This window comes from Tursiops truncatus, chromosome 13, assembly GCF_011762595.2.
Source record: "Tursiops truncatus isolate mTurTru1 chromosome 13, mTurTru1.mat.Y, whole genome shotgun sequence".
In the NCBI taxonomy this organism is placed as follows: Eukaryota; Metazoa; Chordata; class Mammalia; order Artiodactyla; family Delphinidae; genus Tursiops; species Tursiops truncatus.
This window is the reverse complement of record NC_047046.1, coordinates 20,327,930-20,349,150: the sequence shown is the minus strand read 5'-3', so window position 1 is coordinate 20,349,150 and position 21,221 is coordinate 20,327,930. Positions and strand designations below refer to the sequence as shown.

At 46.9% G+C, this 21,221-nt stretch overlaps 1 long non-coding RNA gene across 2 annotated transcripts in view; it reads right to left on the bottom strand.

Annotated features, from left to right (window-relative positions):
• Window positions 1–21,221, bottom strand: part of LOC109552579 (uncharacterized) — a 379,508-nt gene that overhangs the window by 187,143 nt on the left and 171,144 nt on the right. For both annotated transcript variants that reach the window (XR_012325242.1, XR_002179413.3), the window contains exon 3: window positions 2,971–3,057. This is a non-coding gene — a long non-coding RNA (uncharacterized lncRNA). The remainder of the gene's footprint in view (window positions 1–2,970; window positions 3,058–21,221) is intronic.

Sequence of the window (21,221 nt, the reverse complement as noted above, 5' to 3'; positions counted from 1 at the left end):
ATCAAAAAGCCTCATGCTGAGCATCTACTGTGTGCAAGATTCTCGGAACAGAGCAATAATGGAGGTGGCCTGACCGCTTCTCCCCTCTTTCCAGTGAGGGACACAAAAAACAAGCAAAGAATTTAGACACTGATTTTAATTCTTTATCATTAAGATAATGGCCAAGATGTTGGGGTAAAGGATGACTCTGGGGTGGAACACGGCTGCTTTAGGTTGAAAGGTCAAGGAAAAGTGTCTCCAAAGAACTGACATTTAAACCAAGACCTAAAAAATGAGACGGAATCGGCCATGCCAAGGGCCAGGAAAAGAGGATTTCAAGCGGAGGTCACAACAAGTGCAAAGGCCCTGACCCTGGAAAGAGTCGGATATGGTCCAATAACAGAAATAAGGCTCATGAAACTGGAATAACAGAAATAAGGAATAAGTATCAGGAGATAAGGTTGGGGATAGCACGTCCTTGGAGTCTGCAAACAGAGTTTTTGTTTTATTTTTGGTGTCATGGGTTTGGGGCTGGGGTGAGCCTATCATCTCTTCTGCATGGTCATTGCTCCCTGAGTGCAGTAGGATGGGAAAGAGTGGACATAAGGACATAGATCATTGCACAGTTTTGGCTTAGATTTAGCGGGTCTTTAAAAAGTGGTATTTTCCCCCTTCTCTTTCCCAACTCCACCCCACCAGGGATTCAGCAATTCTAACTCACCTATCCCCCTCACAGAACCTAAATCTAGGGCCCTGCCTCAGGAACAGTGGCAAAATCATCATCATCACCATCATCACCATCATCATTATTTCCAGGTGGCTCTAACTGACATAGGGATGAAAGCAAGGAATAAATTAAATGATCCTGAATGGTCTAGTTCAAATTTTTGCCATAAAGGTAAGGACAAATGTATTAATCCCATAAGCATTTACAGAATGCCTGCTGTATGCAATAGAGAGAGAAACAGACCCCTGAGTAGCTAATAGGAATACTAATATGAAAAGCTGCTAACACTTATTGGACATTTGCTAAGGGCCAGTCCCCTTGCTAAGGCTTTTACATGAATAATCTCTAAATCCTTATGATAATCCTATGAGCATTTCCACTTTTCTGATGAGAAAATTGAGACACAGGGAGCTGAAGCAATCAATTAGGCAAACTAAAATCTATCTACTCCATCCCTATCCTTGAAGCAATTTCTGGTTGCTCCTCTTGCCCCCAACCCCCTAAAATGTTACCTTAGAGGGAACATATAGTTCAGCCTGGGAGAATCAGAGGTCAGTTTACCCAAGTGAATTCCAATTTGAGCATTTTTAGTCTATTTATACTTGGCTTCTCTGAAATTATTTCTTTAAGTGTAAAAAAAAAAGGGTAATTGTTCAAGAAAGGGTGACTGGTGCAATAATAATAGTAGTTTTAGAATTCATATCCATGTTAGCCCTTACGAGTAACTTCTTAAGCCCAAGGGACGACCTAATTAATGGTAGAGTTTCAGGCACGTTGTCGAGAAGAGGGAATAGTATGTTTTTGGGTGAAAGTCTGAGAGTGGTGGCTGATCCAGGGGCGGAAGGTTTCAATAGAGACAGCCTGTCCCTCTGGGCTGAGATAAGTGTCCATCCTCCTCCTTAGGGAGACCAAAGGGGAACCTCCTCACTGTACCCCCAGCACTGACATTCTCCCCCTAAGCCCTTCCTCAGAGTCACAAGCTATTTCACCCTTTCTGGAACGCATGACTAATAAGCGCTTCGTCAAAGGCAATGTTCAATCGTGCTGTGGATGAAGGGACTCACGCACCATGTATCACCCCAGCTGCTCTTACAAGCAGGAGATCGATAATCTAGCAATAGACATTTCATAATTAAAAGCAGACGACGAAGAAGATGACAAAAAGGGAGAAGAGGGTGGGGAAGGCAAGGACCCTGGCAGATGGCCCTGCATTTTCTTTAGCTTTTCGGTTCCTAAGGCTCTGGTGGATTTACCAGAACAATAAGTCCTGTTTGGAGCTGTCCCAAAAGGCTGGCTGGAAAGGGACTTCAGTAAATTCACGTGGTCCGTCCGCCTGCCTGGAGGCTGGCTGGGGATAAATGCTGCCATTTTTAGACTTGCTGAAGTGCCTTTTAAGACCCCACCGATGTCTTTCTGCATTACCCAAAGCTCACTGGATTGGACGTCCATTCCTATTCTCTACCCACCAGCTCCATCTCCTTTCTCAAGTTAAGCTTACAGATCTTCCTCTAGGAAAATCTTCACCTCAGGGTCATTTGGTCCAGCATGGGATGAACATGACCTCCCCAATCTTGAGGTGGTCATGTGGACCGTCCTGGCCAATAAGAGCATCCCATTCATTCTCAAGGCTGGAACAGTTGGCTGACGGATGCACATGTGACCTAAGTCAATCAAGGTAAATTCTGGGACTTTCATTAGAGCTGTTCCTTTCTTAGCTGGGGTTGGATGACAGAAACCTGAAGCTACTGTGGACTATCTTGTCATTATGGATTTAAAAAATGACTTCCAGCTGGCACACTGGAAAACAAAGCTGATAGATGGAAATGTGGGAAAAGAGAGAGAAGGAAACCAACCAAGTCCTGGCAAAACTGGTGGACCTCTGAATTCAGCCACGCATGAATCCAGTAGGTTTTTAGTTACGAGACCTCACAAATTCCTCTTTTGCCTAAATTACTTTGGCAGTGGAGTTTTCCTCTCTGTATATTAAAGAGTCCTGACAAATCCGTTAGACTTTCTAGGTCCACCCATCCAATAAATAAGTTGCTTAATGTAAAGGAAAATGCACAGATGGAGTTGGATTCAAAGTCCAGCTCCTGACTGCACTATCTACTAGCTGTGTGATCTTGGGCAAATTGCCTAAGCTTTTGGAAACTCAGTTTCCTCATCTGTAAAATGGGTATGGTGCCACCACCAAAGGGTTGTTGTGAGGATTAAATAAGATAGTGTCTAGTTGGAAGATGTCATTGTGAAGACCCACCACTTACATCACCACCATTTTCAGGAGCAAACTGGATCTGCTAGCATGCTCTGGTGAGGAGAAAAGATGTGTGGCAGCATCACCTGGACCAAACCTGCAAAACGAAAATGTATAAAGCTTAATTGAGGTAACAATTAAGTATAGAATTAGCAGGAGGTCATCATGATGCTAACATGAAGATAAAATATCATTTGTTGAACATCCAAATGGCACCATCCACTTTATTTATATTACCTTATGTAATTTTTACAATTCTATGAGGAAACCAAGGTTCAGAGAGATGAAGCAACTGTCCTAAGGTCACACAGCTGGCAAGCCTAAGTCCAGAGCCTGGGCCCCTAAGCACTGGGCTGTGCCAGTTCCCAATAATAAAGCCCAGGTCTTGGAGGCTGACCATGTACTGAGCAAGCCTCTCTAAGTATCTCCCCATTGAATCTTCTTACCATCCTTTTGAGAACAGCTTGGGGCCCATTTTACAGGAAAAAGCAGCAGTGCTAGGTGGCAAGTATGCTTAAAGAGGGAATCCAAGGTTTCACTGCTTGATTTGGTATAAATTGAAATTTTATGTTATATATATTTTGCCACTATTTAAAAATGTTAAAAAAATAACATTTTTAAGAGCACATATGCACATATCCTTTGACCCACTGCTGGGAAGTACCCTGGGAAAATCACACTGATATCCTCAAACTAGAGATGACTTACGGGTCTATCACTGTCGTCCTGATTTTAAAATAAGGGACATACATATATAAGAAGCTATTAATTGCGCAAAAGAATGAAGTAGAACTGTTTATGTTCACTATGAAAAGATATCCAACTATATTAGTAAATGAAACAAGACGCAGAACGACAACAAAACGAAACACCCCAAAGCAAAAACCCCTCTATGGTCCATCGCGTCCTCCCCGTCAGCTTCACCCCACACCTCTCCTCCATGCTCCCGGCCCAGGGAACCTTTGCTCACCCATCTCCTCTGCTGGGAATGCCCTTCATTTCCACATTCTTGAAAGAAATCCTCATCAGCCTCTGTGTCCCAGCACCCAGCCCCACCTGGCACAGAGGAGGGATGCAGTGGACGTGCGTTGGATGCCCAGTGGTGTGACTGGTGAGGAATGTGACCAGAGTCAGTTCCTAACTTTGAGTCTTTTCCTTGGTCATCCTCCTTGTGAATTCATGTGGGGTGGGAGGGTGAGGGGATAGGAGTGACGTTTTCAGGCGTCTGCTTGGTTCCAGGCACCATTCTGGGTATTTCCCTTAGATATGTTTTCTTTGAATCTTTAGTTTTGTCCTTTTATCATCCTGTTTTACATGTAAGAAAACTAAGATCATGGGAGAGAGGATTTAACTCCGACGAGGTTACCGGCGGCTTGTTGCTGGGTTTGGGGTATACACCTAGGTAGGAAGGAAAGGACGGTGGAGCAGCTGGTACACCCAGCAGCACACCACGCCCGTAGCATTGAGACCCAGTGCTATGGTGGAGTTCTTACATCTGATCTATAGAGTGTCATTCAGGCTATGCCGATACACGGGGAATGGCCACTGGCAAATTGACCCATGAACGACTACTCATTCACCATTGAAAGGGATGTACGTTTGTTGAGACGCCGTGGGCCTTCCTGAGAGCTGTCATCCTGTGACAATATTGACAGAGTTTGTGCCTCCACCTCGTGAAACCCCAGTGTACACACGTGGGGAAAGCAAGCCCATCCTCTCTCACTGAGAGAATAAGTGTAAGGCATTAAGGAGACTCTGATTAAACAAACAGATGTTTTTAGTCGGCAATAGAAGTGTCAACATGATCCTAATTAATGAATGTCTTAATGGCTGTTCTCTGTTTGAAGACAATAGTCACCGCCTTCTAGATGTATCCACAATGACTCACAGGGCACACACAAAGAGCCTGCACAGGGTGGGGCTGCAAGCCGATATGCCCACAGGCAGCACCAAGGAGCACACCCTGAGCTCACAAAAGGGACACAAGGCGGTACAGAGTCACACACAGGGAATGTGCACCAAATCTGCAGGGATTATGCAAGACACTTGGGATGCAGGATGTCAGAGGACGTCAGAGGACACACGTGAATACACATTCACAACACACACCATTCACGCACAATGCACACACAACACCTGGGCCATCCACACATCCCCTACAACAACACACAATGTACACAGAGCACCCATATCACCCACACAACATCACACAATGCACGTACCGCATATACCATGCTCATAGGATCCAACACCACCATCCACATGACACACACACAACGCACACAAAACATCACTATATGCAACACACACTCAGTACATAACACACATACTCAACATGCATACGCCACACACACAGCACGCCATAACACACACACACACACAATTCCAGGAAAGAGCTCATAATTCACGGAGTGCTAGCCTGACACACAGCACACACACTCACACACGTTTAGTATCAATAGTAGTAATAGCCACTGTGTGTATCCACCATGCTCCAGACTCTATAATAAGACATGAAAACAGAAATGAAGAGGGTAGAGTCTCTTTCCTCCAGGGTATCCCAAGCCTACAGAGAAGCCTGAGGACCTGCCTATGAGATGTATCAAGAGAACTCCTCTACATTATTTATATGTTTGTGTTTTTGTGTTTATACATATTTTCATGTGTTTCAACAAGGTAAAACATGGGGAAGGGTTGCTATGCAGAAAAAGTACTGGACAATATTGAGTTGTGCTGCAGACATGCAATGATCTTTTCAATGAACATGTAGAGGAAAAAAAACATTCTGCAACTCTTACTGTATTTATCCTTAGCAATGGTGTTTTTATTTATCTCAAAGGCTCTGATAGTGTGTAACTAAACAGCTCTCCCTTTTTACCCTGGCTGCTAGGAAGCTCAGAGCTATATTTTTGATCCACACATGATAGGGGTGTTGGTTTTCATAGCACACATTTCTGAGTGTTATATCTGGCACTGTCTTATGTTCCTACATGCATTTTTCTTTCATTCTATTTTTAAAATACACTTTTAAATGAATAAGCTCTTTCTGGAACAATACGGGATCAGAAAGAGTTTAGTTAGATAGATGTATTAGGACAGGTAAGCTGCTGTAACCAAGGACCTCCATTTCTCAGTGGCTCAGTATAATAAAGGTTTATTTCTTGCTCAAGGCACAGTCTAATGTGGGTTGGCATGACGTGGGCCATCGTTCCATGCAATCATTCAGGAACCCAGGGTTCCTTCCATTGAGTGGCATTTAAAGTACAAGAAAAGAAAGTAGGATCATGTCCTAGGTGTAGCTCTGTCTTTATCCCGTTGCACAGTAGGACCTCAGGAATGACACACACTAGGACCCAAGGTCGTGTCCAGAGGAGGAAGAGGTAGCCTCCAATGGGCAAGAAAGAGAAGATGCCAGGTAGGGTCAGTCTCTGAGCTAGGCATTGAGGACAAACCAATTCTGGGTCTGCAGAGAAGGTGAAAAGCAGATGGGCAGACAGACATCTGGGCAAATCAACAGAGGTAAGAAATGGTGGAGAGTTTGTGGAGACCAGTGGGGACCTCCTTCTAGCTGAAGAGTGGGATGCAAGATGGTGGCGGAGGGCCGGCATGGTGGAAAGAAAGGCAGAGCCCAGCCCAAGAGAGCCTTGAATGTCAGACACCAAAACCATCTCTTTATACCACAAGCTTTTACTCTATTAAAACCCAACATCTATTGGGTGCTGAGAACTCTGCTGAGTGCTTCACTTGCAATCATGGTATCCATTTCCATAATAACACCGTACGGCTCAGTACTACCATGATCCGAATTTTACAGGGGAGGACACTGAGGCTGAGAGAGGTGAAGGGACTCACCTGAACTTACACAGGCGGAAAAGAGCACTGTCAGAGGTTGAAACGGTACACTTTCTTAATTGCTACCCTCCAGGGCCCTCTCCTGTGTTATGGTCATCACGGTGGCAGGCTGGGTTACATGGCGAGATCAGAGGGCAGCCTGACAGGGGTGACCAGCCCAAGTCTCAGAGTCAGCCACGGTTCATAAACTCAGTCCCCAGCCCTGTGTGATGCCCCTAAGCTTGGAGCCTCATTTTCTCCCACCTGTAAAATGGGGCTAATAATGCTTCCACCGCAGAGCTCCTACAAGACGCAACATCATTTAGCCCAATGCCTAACACACAGTAGGGGCTACGTCAACGGTGGCCATTATTATTATTGTTGTTTTTGTTGTTGTTAAAGGGATAGAGGGATCAGGGAACAGGCTGCTATCCCAGCCAGGAGACAAGTAATTTGGGAATGCTCTAGCAGAGGCTGTGGAAAGGGACAGCTGTGAAGGAGATTAAGGAAATTCACACGGAATATATGTACGTCTGGTACGTATGGCACTTTGGCAAAGACAGAATCGGGATGGATGCACTTCTCGCCAGAAAGATGTGAACGGCATTTGGCATCCCTTGTTGTTCAAGCCAGGAGCAGTCCTGCGTGTGTGCGTGTGTGTGTCTGTGTGTGTCATGCAAATGCGGGCACGTGGAGATGTAAATTGCACACAGCTCGGAAACACAGGGGAGGCTGGGGAACAAAGACGGGGACGGGCGCTCCCTCCCCCACCCCAAGAAACCGAGGCACTGGGCATCCTGAGGGGCTGGAGTGTGGATCTGAGCCCTCTCTTCTACTCTGGGCCAGAAGCAGGCACTTGGCATCAATGGACTTGTCTATAAAATGGGGCTGAGATCACTTCACCTCTCTTGAATCTGGGGCTGGATTAGATCTATCTTGGAGGTCCCTTGTGGCCCAGGATCCTAGACCACTGACAGGGGATGATTTGTACAAGTAGGAGAGGAAGAACAAGTTCTAAGAAGGGATCTCGGCTTCTGGATGTCAGTGGACTTGGGGGAGAAGGAGGGCAGATAGTGGCAAAAATATCCAATGTCTCAAGGAGACCAGGAAAGAAAAAGGAAGAACTGTAAGAAATACAGAGAAAAGAAAACTGGAGCTGGGAACACCCCTGAGCAGGGCTTTCCTCTTAGACTATGAGCAGCATCCCGTCACCGTGCCCCTCCCTGAGGTCTCCTGCCCAAGGATCCTTGGTCCCCAGTGACCCTCCCCCTTGCAGTGGGGATGTGATCCTTGCCAAGACAGTGATTGGCAGAGACAACTGGAGAGGAACCAGAGACAGCACACCCTCCCCAAGACTCTCCCCTCGAGAGAGGGACCCCTGTTTTAAGCCCCTTAATGGTCCCCAAACAAAAGACCAGCATCAAAACTCAGGGAAAGTAATCTGGAAGCTGAAGGATGGACTCCAGCATCAGCCTGGCTTGGGTGGCTAGTCCCGGGTTCAGCTTATGCAGATCAAATGTCTTTGGCCCAGAGCCTTCATCTCTTGGGGCCTCAATTTCCCCACCTGAAATGGGGCTGAAAATAGAACGTACCTCCCAGGTTGGAGGTGAGGATCCACGGCCATAACTTGTCAAGTGCCTGCCTCAGTGTGTGGCAGAGAGTAAGGATCCTACAACTGTCATTCACTGCCTCTCCTTTTGTCGGGGGGACACGGCCTCATTCAACCTTCTTTGCCATATCTTTGGTTTTATAGAAAGTCCTTCCTTCCTTTAGCCAAACACATGCAAACATTTTCTTTTTCCAAAACGTCTGTCTCCAGCTGCCTCTCCACTTATGTATTGATTTAGAAGATCAAAATAAAACGTGAGAAGCCGTACGCTGTAACACTATTTTTTCCCCCCTCGGTACACTCTGATTATGTGTAAACAGCAAATTGCAAATTATTTCCTCTTTATTTGTCAACTCCTTAAGCCACCTCTGGGTCTCTCAGAATGAGTAATTGGCTCTGGGACATCGTGTGACAATTGGCTCTGTGTAGATATTTATCTCCAGGGAGGCTTCTTCCAGCTCTTGGGTATTCCAGGAGAGAAGGCACAGGGTTGGGGGGGAGGTCAGACCTACATGATCTGGGGGTCTTTTACTCCCTCCATGGGATCTCTTTTGGGAGAGGGGTGGCAGAGAAGACCACAGACAAGTGATCCAAAGACAGACTTGTTGAAAAAGCCCAGCGGGGTTGATCTTTGTGTGCCATTTGCTGTCTCAGAATCTCTCTTGATTCCTGTTACACAGGGCAGAGAATACCTCCTTCCAGTAGTCCCCAAACCTTGCATCCCCAGGTTCTATCCTTAGAACCTTGTGAAACTCAACAATCTTTGTGGGGACAGGGAATACGGGTGGGTATAGCTGCAAATTCCTATCTCCTCTAGTCATGGAGTTTTACAACCTCGGATTCAAATGTTGGTTCTGACACTGAAAGAGCTGCAGAATTCTGGGCAAGAAATCTAACCTCCTTGTGCCTCTGTTTCTTCATCTTTAAAATGGGTATAGTCATAAAGCTACCCTGGAGGCTGCGATAATGTGTGCAGACAGGGTAGCAGCTTGCACAGAGCGCCGTTGTGGAAATTAGGAAAAGGCAGCTCTTCCTGGCAGAGATATTTGAGATCAGCATCCCCTCCTCCAGGATGCAAATTCACACCAGGGTCTGGGGAGCAGCTTAAGGACTGAGTCAGCTGTCCCTTGTCCCTTTGGCTGGGAGCTCTTCTGCAAGACCCACCCTGCACAGCTGGACCTGGCAGCCCTGCTTGTAAAGCACCCAGCAGGAGCCAGGCTCAAGGTAATCACTCAGTATCTGGAAGAAGTTGTGGTCACTGTCATCAGATCGTTTGAATGATTTTGACTTTTAAGACCTACGAAGGGCTAAGCACTCTGAAATTTTGTCATCTCTTTAACATACGGAGAACCTCTGTGTGAATCCCATTTCCACCATTTCCTGGGTGATGGGAAGTCTTTTCCCCATCCAAACCTCAGCATCCTCATCTGTGACATAGGAGACAATCATTCCCACCTAGCGCTGGGGTTTCAATTAGACAATGCATATCTCAAGTACTTGCAGTCCAGTGCCTGGCACATGCTAGGTGCTCAGTCAATCTTCGTTCTTTTGCAGCAAGCAAAAGGAGACCTCCCCACCATGGCTTTTTCCCTTTAGCACAAGCATCCATGGTACATCCTTAATTCCAAAGAAGCCTATGTACCCACAGTATACAAATCAGGCAAAACAGAGATGCTCTGATTGAAGCAAGGTCCAGGGAAGGGCCAAACATTCCCCCGCTACCCGGCCAAACACACACAATTTTTCTCACCCTGCAGCACCCTCTGATGCTATTTTAAGGAAGAACAGGGTTCCGGGAATGCAATGTGGCAGCCATCAGACTCAGACCCCTTTCCTGCTGAGATATTCCAAGACTGTGTTTGTGCTTTGACATCCACTGCCTTGTCATTCAATTCATTCTGACCTGGAGTGTGAGTGAGTGAGCGAGTGTGTGTGTGTGTGCGCGCGTGCACGCCACAAACAAATGCTCAGAAAGAAAGCAAAAAGAAGTTCCACCAGCCATAAAGGGGAAATTACAAATGCATTTTTCTCTGCCTCCGGCACATTAATAAAAGAGCTTACAAAACTGCAAGTGAGTCGAAGAAGGGCAGCCTCACAACAACTGGAAGGCGAGGAGGCAGGCGGTGGGGAGGGCACTGCTTCCTGTACAGTCACCTGACTTCATGGCCGTTCCCAGGCTGAGAGAGTCTGTCTGTGGAGGCTGCAGGGAGGACGATGAGCTCATGCATTAAACATCAGGGGGACCCTCACAATGTGCACTGTGGGCTGGGAGAAGAACAGAGAGGAGGACAGGCTGGGGGGGGGGGGTGCGCTTGTGACATGCCCCAGAATGGCAGTGCCTGTGGGCATAGACCTAGAGATTGTTTAGTGAGGGCTCCAGAAAAATCGCTGAAAACTGCAGGGTGGGAGATGAAGGAGGGTATGAAATGCAAAAAGTGAATAAAATGTTCTGGTGTTTTAAAGATGGGGGGGCCACCGTGGTCACTTTGCCTCCACGATCATAGTGAGTGGTAGCTATGTGCCATGATATGTGGGCTAGATGCTGGGGGTGGTCATTGAAGTAGACAGATTTATGGGTCCTGATCCTTCACCCCTAGATGTATCCATGCCTTCTGCCCTGGGACTTTGAAGCCTCTCCTCCTAGAGGGTACATCCTTGTCCATTGACTGAGCTTGACCACGTTCCTCACTTTGGTCAACGATATTGGAATGGAAGGGCCACGGTGCGTGTTCTGGGATGAGACCTTAAGAAACTATGTGTGTTTCCACTTTTTCTCTTGCACCTCTGCCCTCGCCATGTTCTGGTTGGATTGCTGGCCCTCAGAGGATGACACACGTGGAGCTGAGCCAGACACCACCTGCAGCTCAGAGCTGCCCCAGCTGACTCACAAGATAAAATTAGATGAGAAATAAATGCCTATTGTTGCATGCAACTGAGATTTAGTGGCTGTTTGTTATGCAGCAACAGCTGACTGATACAGTTATATATGAAGTCATGCATTTTATTCACCTACTCATTCACTCAGTAATTATTTACTGATGCCTCCATGCCAGGCATTTGGTAGGCAGCAGGGATAGAATGGTTAATAAGAAATCTGTGAAAATGGGCAGAGATTTCAGATTTATTAATTTAAGGATTAAACACCTACCATGTGCCAGGCATGAAAATAAGTGCTGCAATTACACTGGCAAACAAAATACATAAGGCCCTACACTCAAGATGCTTACAGACAGCAGATAAAGCAAACAACAAAACAGAAAATTTCGAAAAGCCCCTGACTGAGAAGCTTGTCTCTTCCTTTTAAACTAGGCACTGTCCAGCAGAAAAGGTGAGAAAGGCAGTAGACCTTTATACTAGGAAGCGTTAAGTACTAGGACGAGATACCTACAGGCAGCTCAGAGGAAGGGACTCTAGGAGCCTCGGGTTGGAGACAGTAAGAAGGTAGGTGAGAGAAGGTTTCTCAGGACACAACATATCTGAGCTGAGCACTGAAGTTCAAGAAGTTTGCAGACAAAGAGGAAGGGCAAGGATGGAGTGCCAGGCAGAAGGTGCAGCAAGAACAAGGTAGGGAGGCAGGAAAGAGCACGGTGCCTGAGGGCTAACACAAACGTCTGTATTTTACTGTAAAATAGAGTGTAAGAGGGAGAGGCAAGAGATTAGGGGCTGAGAGGGACCAGAGCATGAAGGAGTTTGGATGCCAAGCTGAGATGCTTGGACTTGATCCAAAGAAGGGAAATAGCCACAGAAGGGTCTGAGTACCCGGTTGCTATCTGAGACTTTTAGAAAGGTGGAGGGGCTGGGGTGAGACCACAGGCCAGGAGGCCAGGAGGAGGCTGAGCAGCAGTCCAGGAGAGGAAGGAGGACACCCACGCTGGGGCAACATGGGGATAAGAGATGGCCACACCCTTGAAATGATGGAATCAGAGATTGTACAGCTGGGTGTGTCCTGGGACCACCAAGTTCCATCTACTCCATTTGCAAAAACTGGGTCTTAGAGAGGGTGGTGGCCTACACATAAGTCTCACAGCAGATGAGTTTAGGGCTTGGGACTAGACTCGAGACCCTCATATTCCTAACCCCAAGTTCACTCCACAACACCACTGTGTCCCAATCTCTACCATTCGATTAATAATGATAATTAGGGCTTCCCTGGTGGTGCAGTGGTTGAGAGTCTGCCTGCCAATGCAGGGGACATGGGTTCGTGCCCTGGTCCAGGAGGATCCCACATGCCGCGGAGCGGCTGGGCCCGTGAGCCATGGCCACTGAGCCTGTGCGTCCGGAGCCTGTGCTCCGCAAAGGGAGAAGCCACAACAGTGAGAGGCCCGCATACGGCAAAAAACAAAAATAAATAATGATAATTACAAGAACAATAATAATTACTATGACCCAACTACTGAGCCCCTGCTATGTGCTAGGCTCTGTGCTCAGCACACTGTGTGTAAAATCTCACTGAATCCTCCTAACACTCTGAAGGGTCAGAACTCCCCATTTTACAGATGAGAAACCTGAGGATCAGGAGGTGAAGTCACTCGAAGTTGAGCCTCAGTGTCTGTCTTAGTCTGTTTGGGCTGCTATAATAAAATACAAAACGCTGGGTAGCTTAAAGGATAGATTTACTTCTCACAGTTTTGGAGGCTTGGGAATTCAAGATCAAGGTGCTGGCAGATTCTGTCTCTGGTGAGGGCTCGTGTCCTGGCTTGTAGATAGCTTCCTCATTATGTGTGACACAAGAGGGAGGGAGGGAGAGGGAGAGAGAGAGAGAGAGAGAGAGAGAGAGAGAGAGAGAGAGAGAGAGAGAGGGAGGGAGAGAAAGAGATCTGCCTTCTTATTATTAGGACGCTAATCTCATTATGGGGGACCCACCTTCATGACCTCATCTAAACCTATTTACCTCCTAGAGGCCCCACCTCCAAGTACCATCACATGGGGGTTAGGGCTTCAACACTGGAATTTGAAGGGGGAACACAAACATTCCATCCATAACAGTATCTTTATTGGGGACAACTGTGCAGCTCCTGTATAGAGTTATGGCAAAGGGCTAAATGAAGTGAGGAGTATAAGTGCCTGGAACCTAGAAAGCTTTCAGCAAAGGAGAGTGACAACAAAGATGATGACAGAGACGGTGATGACGGTGATGACGATGATGATGATGATGATGATGATGATGATGATGATGGAAAAAGTCAGCTCTGTACCCTGGTCTGGACTCCACTGGGTGACTTTTGGCAAATCACCTAACTCTTTGGGCCTCCGTCTCCCCCATCATTCTAATGAAGACTTTAGCCTAAGGCAGTGATTCTCAGGGTGTGTCTCCTGGCTAGCAGCATCACTATCACTTGGGAGCTTATTGGAAATGTGCATTTCTGAGCCCTCCCTGGACCAACTCTGAAACTCTGGGAGGAGCACTTAGCAATCTGTGTTTAACAAGTCCTCCTGGTAAGTCTGATGCATGTTCAAGTTTGATCTGGTCTACATGAATGATTTTTCAATTTTTTAAAAATGACATAAATGCTTTCTTATAAACAAAATCAGGAGAAGGCAGGTACATAAAGCAGATAAAAGTGGCAGTGCTAGGTTGGAGCAGAAACCAGCGCCCACAGCTCTGTCCATTCTCCCACCCTTGCCCACGTGAAGGCCAAGGGGAGGTGGAAGCTCTCTCCACCCTGTGTCAATTCCTCCTGCCAGCCAGAGCCCCATGCTCCCCATCCACCCGCCTCCCACCCCCCCCAGCCTCCATTCCCGTTGACATGCTCGGTAACGTATGGATTTGTTGTGGCCTCCTGCAACCTGGTCTATTTCTTCTCTCCCTGTTTATTTTTTTTTTTAACGATAGGTTTGAGCCCGTAATTCAGTTAATTATTTCCCAGAGCACCGGTTTGGTGGCTGTGGCACAGCACGAGTCAGGGGAACAGGAGACAGGTCCTCAGAAGCTTCTTTCCAGAAAATCTAATTTCATCATTGAGAAATCTTCTGTCTTAAGCAGGCTCCGCCAGCACCATAAATTTACATATTCTATATGCCGCTGCCAGAACGCACTGGGCCCTATTTGCATAATGCTGCTGGAGGGGCTGGCACTTCTCCTGAACCCAAATGCAGGGGGAGCAAGGAAGCAATTATTAAGCTGTAGACATTGGCAGGGAGAGAGGCCTCAGATGGATTTCAACTGCAAACCTCATTCGCCGCCTGGGCTGCTCATTACCCAAGGCCTAGATCCCAGGCTGATGTTGGATCCGAGGGCCTGGAACATGAGCGAATTGCTTTCTTCGGGTTATGTCTATAGCCAGGCTGAGGCCTGGTGTAGGGGAGCAGCTTTGGTTTTCCAGTGTTGATGGTTGGAGTAATCTTGTCCCTTTTCCCACAGGTAAATTTGTTTGTTGGAGGGTTTTGTCAAGTTGCCTTTGCCAACACATCCCTGCCCTTTTCTGTAACACACTTCCAAACACCTACAAGACAGGTCAGCAAGGGTTTGCCCACCTCCTTCTGACAAATCCCCAGAAATGCTTAGTTAAGAAAATGATCTTCAACAAAATCCCAGTTGGAAAGGGCATGTGGAAACAGGGATTGTCTCATGCCGTGGTGGTCCTGCTTCACATTTCTCCTTCTCCAAACTTAGGCTGCTGGAGAAGGTGGGGTCTTCCCTACTGCTGGCCTCTGAGAGGGTATAATCTTGTATACCTAGGCTCTGGGTCTCAGGCCAGGGATCCTTTGATGTTCCAGGATCCACAGGCCACTCTCTGTAGTTTCTGGACCTTCCAGAGCTCTGAGCTTGACCTCCAAGCCACTCCATGACCCACCACTCCCAACCTCAGTAGTCCATGGATGAAAATAGCTGCTGCTGACTTGGGACACCATCTTCGTTTTACTCTAGCATTGATGTAAAAGGCTTCTTTATGGTCTCAATACTCAAAGAACAAGTCATGAGCACAGAGTGAACTCCTGGGCAGACTTCAAACCCAGCCCTTCCTGACAGTTTTTTCAACCAAGTTAATTCACGAAACACACAGACAGAAACCCACCTGTCCACTCCTACAGGTAAATTCCATGAGCATACTTGCCAGGTGATGCCAACAAAAGTGCTAGGCACACTTGAGAAGTTTACCAACAGAACAAAATATCATCATGGGAAAGGTAGAAAGCTGACTGAGGACAGCCAGTGCTTTACTTCAGATATTTAATAACAGACTAGGCGACTTTAATTTTTTCCAGCAAACATCTGTTATTTCTGAGGAAGTGGAGATACATTTGCAAATACCAGTTTCACTTCTGGCAGCCTTGATGCTCAAACTTGGTGGAGTTCATCAGAAATGCCATGACATCAGAGATGACCCATGGCATGAAAAGTTCACTCCACGCCAGTATTCGAACAGAGACCCAGTTGTAAGAAATTTGAAACAGCAGGTCTTTCCACTGAGAAAAAAAAATTAAGCATCTCCACTTACTAAGAGGTACCATCTCCTCAAAAGACCTCAACATTTTGTCCTCAGCACTGACTGTCTCATTGCAAGAATTTGGAGGGAATTCACTTTTTCCATGATTGCATCCAACAGTGAATTATTTCTCCAAGAAAAGGAGATTGCTCCTGATTAGCCAAACCCAGGACTTCAAAAGCACAAATCGTGACTTTTCCAAAGGAAACCATTTTGATGCATAACTGGGGTTAGTCCTTCAGAGCAACAGATGGTCTTTAAAATTAGAATCCAGGGTGCAGATGTGGGTGTGCCCTCAAGCAAGTCCTTACCATTTCTAAGCCTCAGTTTCTGGATCTATCAAGTGAGGATGATAGCAGTACCTCTTCCTTATTGTCATTGGGGGAATTAGATGAGCTAAGGTTAAATAACCTGCCCAAAGTCACAGAATATTGATGGTCCAGGCGGGATTTGAACGCAGGTGTGTTTGTCTAGCCACCCCATTGCATGCTGGTACCCACCATGGCACAGGAATGCTGGACAGCTGGTGCTTATCAGTCATAGCAGCTGGCTTTCTGGGCTGAACTGCTGAGAGGAGCTGGGATAGGAGGTCTTCAAAGGGAGACATTCAAGGGAACATGGGGTTCACTGAACAAGTCAGCCTTGACCACTAGACCATAAGGCTCTGGTGACCATGATCCATGGGTGGCAGGTAACCACACTGGGGAGGAAGCCCAGCAGAAAATCCAGGGGACATCAGAGGGCATCCTTGGGTTCAAGGTCACCCACCCGCTCAGCCCTGGGTCTCCACTTGTCTGAGCCCTAAGTGTCTCAGATGCCAGGCATGACCTGGGGGGAAACCAGCTGGTCTGACCCATCCCACCTTGGGAACTAAGCTGTGGAGTCCTGGCCAGCCCAGGTCCATGATCCCCGGAGGACACAGGACTCTTAAGTGATGCTGGGTAAACTGAGCTCCATCCGTCTGTATCCGAGGGAGGAGGGAGGTGGAAGTTATGGTAGTGAGGGAAGGGAGAGCAAAATTCAGAAAAGTGTGCACCTGAGAATGACATGACCTGCAGATGCAGGTCGGGAGTGCACACGTGGGCAGGTCCACGTTGAGGATGGAGCGTCTAGGTGCACATGCGTGCAAGATTCCCTGGGCACGTGTGAGTGTGAACGTAAATGCTGGGAAGGTGGCGGCTGTGTCTATCTCCCTCACTGCTGAATTCCCAGCACCTGGCGCATGGTGCGAGATCAATAAACATTTGTAGAGTGAATGCATAAATGTGTGCTTGCGTGGAAAGGTTAAAGTTATCTGTTTTCTAACTTGACAATCTGTTATTTGCGCTTTCTGCCCAGGAAATACATTGAGAAAATGCTTGGCATGGTGATCTACACCCACCGTTTCTTTTTTTATTTATTTTAAAAATTTTATCGATGAACAACATACATACACAGAAGTGTGCACATCATCTGTGTACATTTTAATGGACTGTCACGAAATGAACACCCATTGCCACCCAGATGGAGAAGAAGCAGAACATTTCCAGCGCCCATAAGCTGCTACGTGCCCTGTTTAGTTACTATCCTCCACGGGTAACCTGTCTTCCAGCAATGTAGAATAGTTCTGCTTGTCTTTACACTTAATATAAATGCAATTGTGCAACTGGTACTCATTTGTGTTGGCTTCTTTCATTCAAAATTTTGTTTGTGAAAATCATCCACATTGCCCAGGGAAGTTGTAGACTGCTTCTTTTCTTTCTTTTTTTTTTTTTTTGCGGTACGCGGGCCTCTCACTGTTGTGGCCTCTCCCGTTGCGGAGCACAGGCTCCGGATGCGCAGGCTCAGCGGCCGTGGCTCACAGGCCCAGCCGCTCCGCGGCATGTGGGATCTTCCCGGACCGGGGCACGAACCCGTGTCCCCTGCATCGGCAGGCAGACTCTCAACCACTGCGCCACCACGGAAGCCTGCTTACTTTCATTTTTATATAGCAAGTGTTGGCAAATTTGTTCTGGAAAGGGCCAGAGAGTAAATACTTGAGGATCTGCAGGCTATAGTATTTCTTTCGTAACTGCTCATCTTTGCTAGTTAGTGCAAAAGCTGCCATAGACTATATGTAAAGAATGGATATGGCTGTGTTCCAATAAAACTTTATTTACAAAATGGGAAATGGTCAGATATGACCATGGGCTGGATTTGCCCATCTTGTTATGTGGTATACCTTTCTGGGAGTATGGCACAATCTTTCAGTTTAAATGTTGATGGAGATTTGGGTAGTTCTCAGTTTTAGGCTGTTACAAAGAATGCTGCTCACACACATCTTCCGGCACACATGTATTTTCATTTTTCATTTTTGTTGGGTGTATACCTAGGCATGGGATCTCTGGGTGCTAGGAGGTCCTGTCAAATGAGCAACTGTAGCACCGCTTGTTCTTAATTAGTTGAGCTCTTATATTTTCTACAGTGCAACTGTTTTCTCCTCTTCCTGCATGCTGTTGCTTTGCATGGGCACTGCTTATTTCTGCCACCAGGACCTGCCCTCAGAGGCTGCAACTTCACTGCAAGGACACAGGGAAGACAGCTAGCAGCTTGCACGAAACATGGCGGATTCATGGTGCAACCTGAAATTGAGGGGTTGGTGACACGAAGACCCAGGCCCAGCTCAAAGGAGCCAACTCAGATGACAGCTCAAAGGAGTCAACTCTTCTCTTTGGTACATTTGCTTTTCCTGCCATTTCATCTCCCACTTCCTTGACCACAATAACTTGCATCTCATGGCAAGCAAAGGGGCCTTACCTGAGTGACTGATATGTGTGGAGGTTGTATATCTGCATCCCATGTCCTTGAAAGAAGGTCAGAATGTCAGAGCTGGAAGGTCATGAGCCAATGTCCTGCATGTTGTGAATAAGGAAATAGAAGTTCCATGATGGGAGGAGCTGGCCAAGGCTTCCACACTCGGGCAGGGCTGGGTCTGCCAGACTCCAGCCAGGAGCCTGTCGCTAACTCCAGGTCAATGAATGCCTCATTGCTAAGGGGCCCACACTGAAAGGGGCTGGCCATTCATCCTCCAATGGCTTCATCACTTAAAACAAATCCAACCCCTTACTCCTTTCTGTTCCTCCAACATCCCAAGCTCTTTCCCATCCCAGGGCCTTTGCACATGCTGTTCCCTATACCTGGAGCACCCTTCCCCCTGTGTTCATGGGGCTGACTCCTTCTACTCATTAGGATCTTAGCCAGAGGTCACCTTCTCAGAGAGGCGTTCCCCAATTGTCCAATATCAGCGAGACACCATCCCCCTCCACCCATTCTCCATCTACCTCCCTTATGTGACTTTCTTCACAGCACTCAACACTGTCTGAAATTATCTTATTTATTTATTTGTCTATTCTGTGAGCCCCGTCAGGGCAAGGATTGCCTTCGTGCCCACTGCTCTATCCCAGTGCCTCCAAGAAGCTTGACGTGTAGTAAGCATTTAGAATATGTTGAATGAATGAATGAATGAACAAATGAATGAACAAACGAATGGAAAGAGCACCTACAGCAGAGTAGCTCACAATGCAGATACATCCTCAAGCAGTGTAAGCTCTCGCGGCCACCCGGACTAAGACCTCCCCAGTATCGGCAACAGCTGCTAGCTTCTTTGTATATGGAAGCATATTGACCCAGGGCTGAAGAAACACTTGCAGTGATTGGTGTTTACTTCTCTGATCAATAGGTATCTCAGTGCTCACCCCAACACTATCTATTGCTGATGGTTATTAATTACTCCGCCTGCCTTTTCTTGCATCTCTTGACCCTTCATGAAGTTTGTCCTTGTCCATCCTCTGCTTTGGGGATTCCCCAGGCCTGTGGCTGAAGTCAGGAGAGGGCCTGACTTGTTTATTTTCTTCTCCTTCTGAACTTGATGTTTGAACCACAGGTCTAGACTCTGCCCCGTTCTCTCCTGCATTTTCAGAAAAGCACCTGTGGAGAGGCTGGGGTGGGAACGTTGTAGGAAAAAGAGCACCTTGGTTCCAACCTCAAGCCTGCCCTTCACTTGCTGTGTGTCCTTTGCCCCACCACTTTCCCTCTCTGGGCCATGATTCTACTCCCCTTCAAAATGAGAAGTCTCTCAGAGACTCCCTCAAGTCATGATATGTTAGGATTCTTCAAGTCTGGGATTCTTCATGAACAGCCTCCACACTCTAAATGCCCAAAGGGTCAAGCAACCCAAGTCCTGCCATCTTTCTTGATTGGGGACATTGTCCATCCCTGTAACCTCTGAACAGCATACCTTCATATATTCATTCAACAATCACTCATTCATCTAGATACACTTCTAACAGACACTTTTGGGGATCTGCACATATATCTGGTATGTGCTTAGTCAGTCACTGTTAAATAAAAGCCACTCCATCTCCCTTCCTCTGGTCATATAAAATGAAGCTCTATCATCCCTATTATATGGATGAGGAAACTGCAGTTAAGGACTCACCCAAGGTCACACAGCTAGTGGGTGGCTGAACCAGGATTTCAACCCAGAGCTGCCTGGCTTAAAGTTTGTCATCTGGCCATTCCAACTGAGAACCCCAACCCTAAAATTCTCACCTCCTCTGCCCCCCTTGAAGAGAGATCCCTGGAGGTGAACTTGGCCATATGCCATTGCTTTCCGTCAATGGTAGAGCACTTTAGAAAAGGACTGTGGTCATTACAACACTGAACCAAAATATGAGTGGCTTATGGCCTGGAGGAGTTCATAAACTAGGTCCAATTAGTTGCCGCCAATTAACACTGCACCACAGACCCCTCCCTCCTGGCACCAAAGTCCTTTCAGAATCAAAGAGACAGACGACCCAGGTCATACCTGAAGAAAGAAGCTACGCACCAAATACCATTTACTATGCAAAGCAGATTCCTTTTTCCTAGAATGTGCTGATGTTGAGACACGGAAATACATTCAAATTAACCCCTGAGCTATCCTCTTGCAAATTCCTCATTTAGGGTTGACTCCCTGACACATGATATTACTAATCCAGAGCTCCAGGAAGGCACACTGATTACCTTGGATGCATATGAGAGCTCCACTAACACACTATGCAGTTCAGGGTGGAAATCAGAGCTCATGGTACAAGCTCCAGCCCCCAGTGCAGCATCAAACGTCCCCCAGGACCTGGCTCCAACCAACTTCATTCATGAACTCATTAAACAAATACTTATTGAGCACCTACTATATGCCAGACACTGTTCCCTGTGCTGGAGATACAGTAGTGAATAAAACAGTCAAAAGTCCCTGCCCTCCAAGAATTTACATTCTAGTGGGAGAGAAAGATAACAACAATAATAAATTCTATAGCATAGTAGATGGGGAGAAGTGTTATGAAGAAAAACAAAGCAGGACCCAGCAGCAGACAGTGCTGCGAGGTGAGGATGATG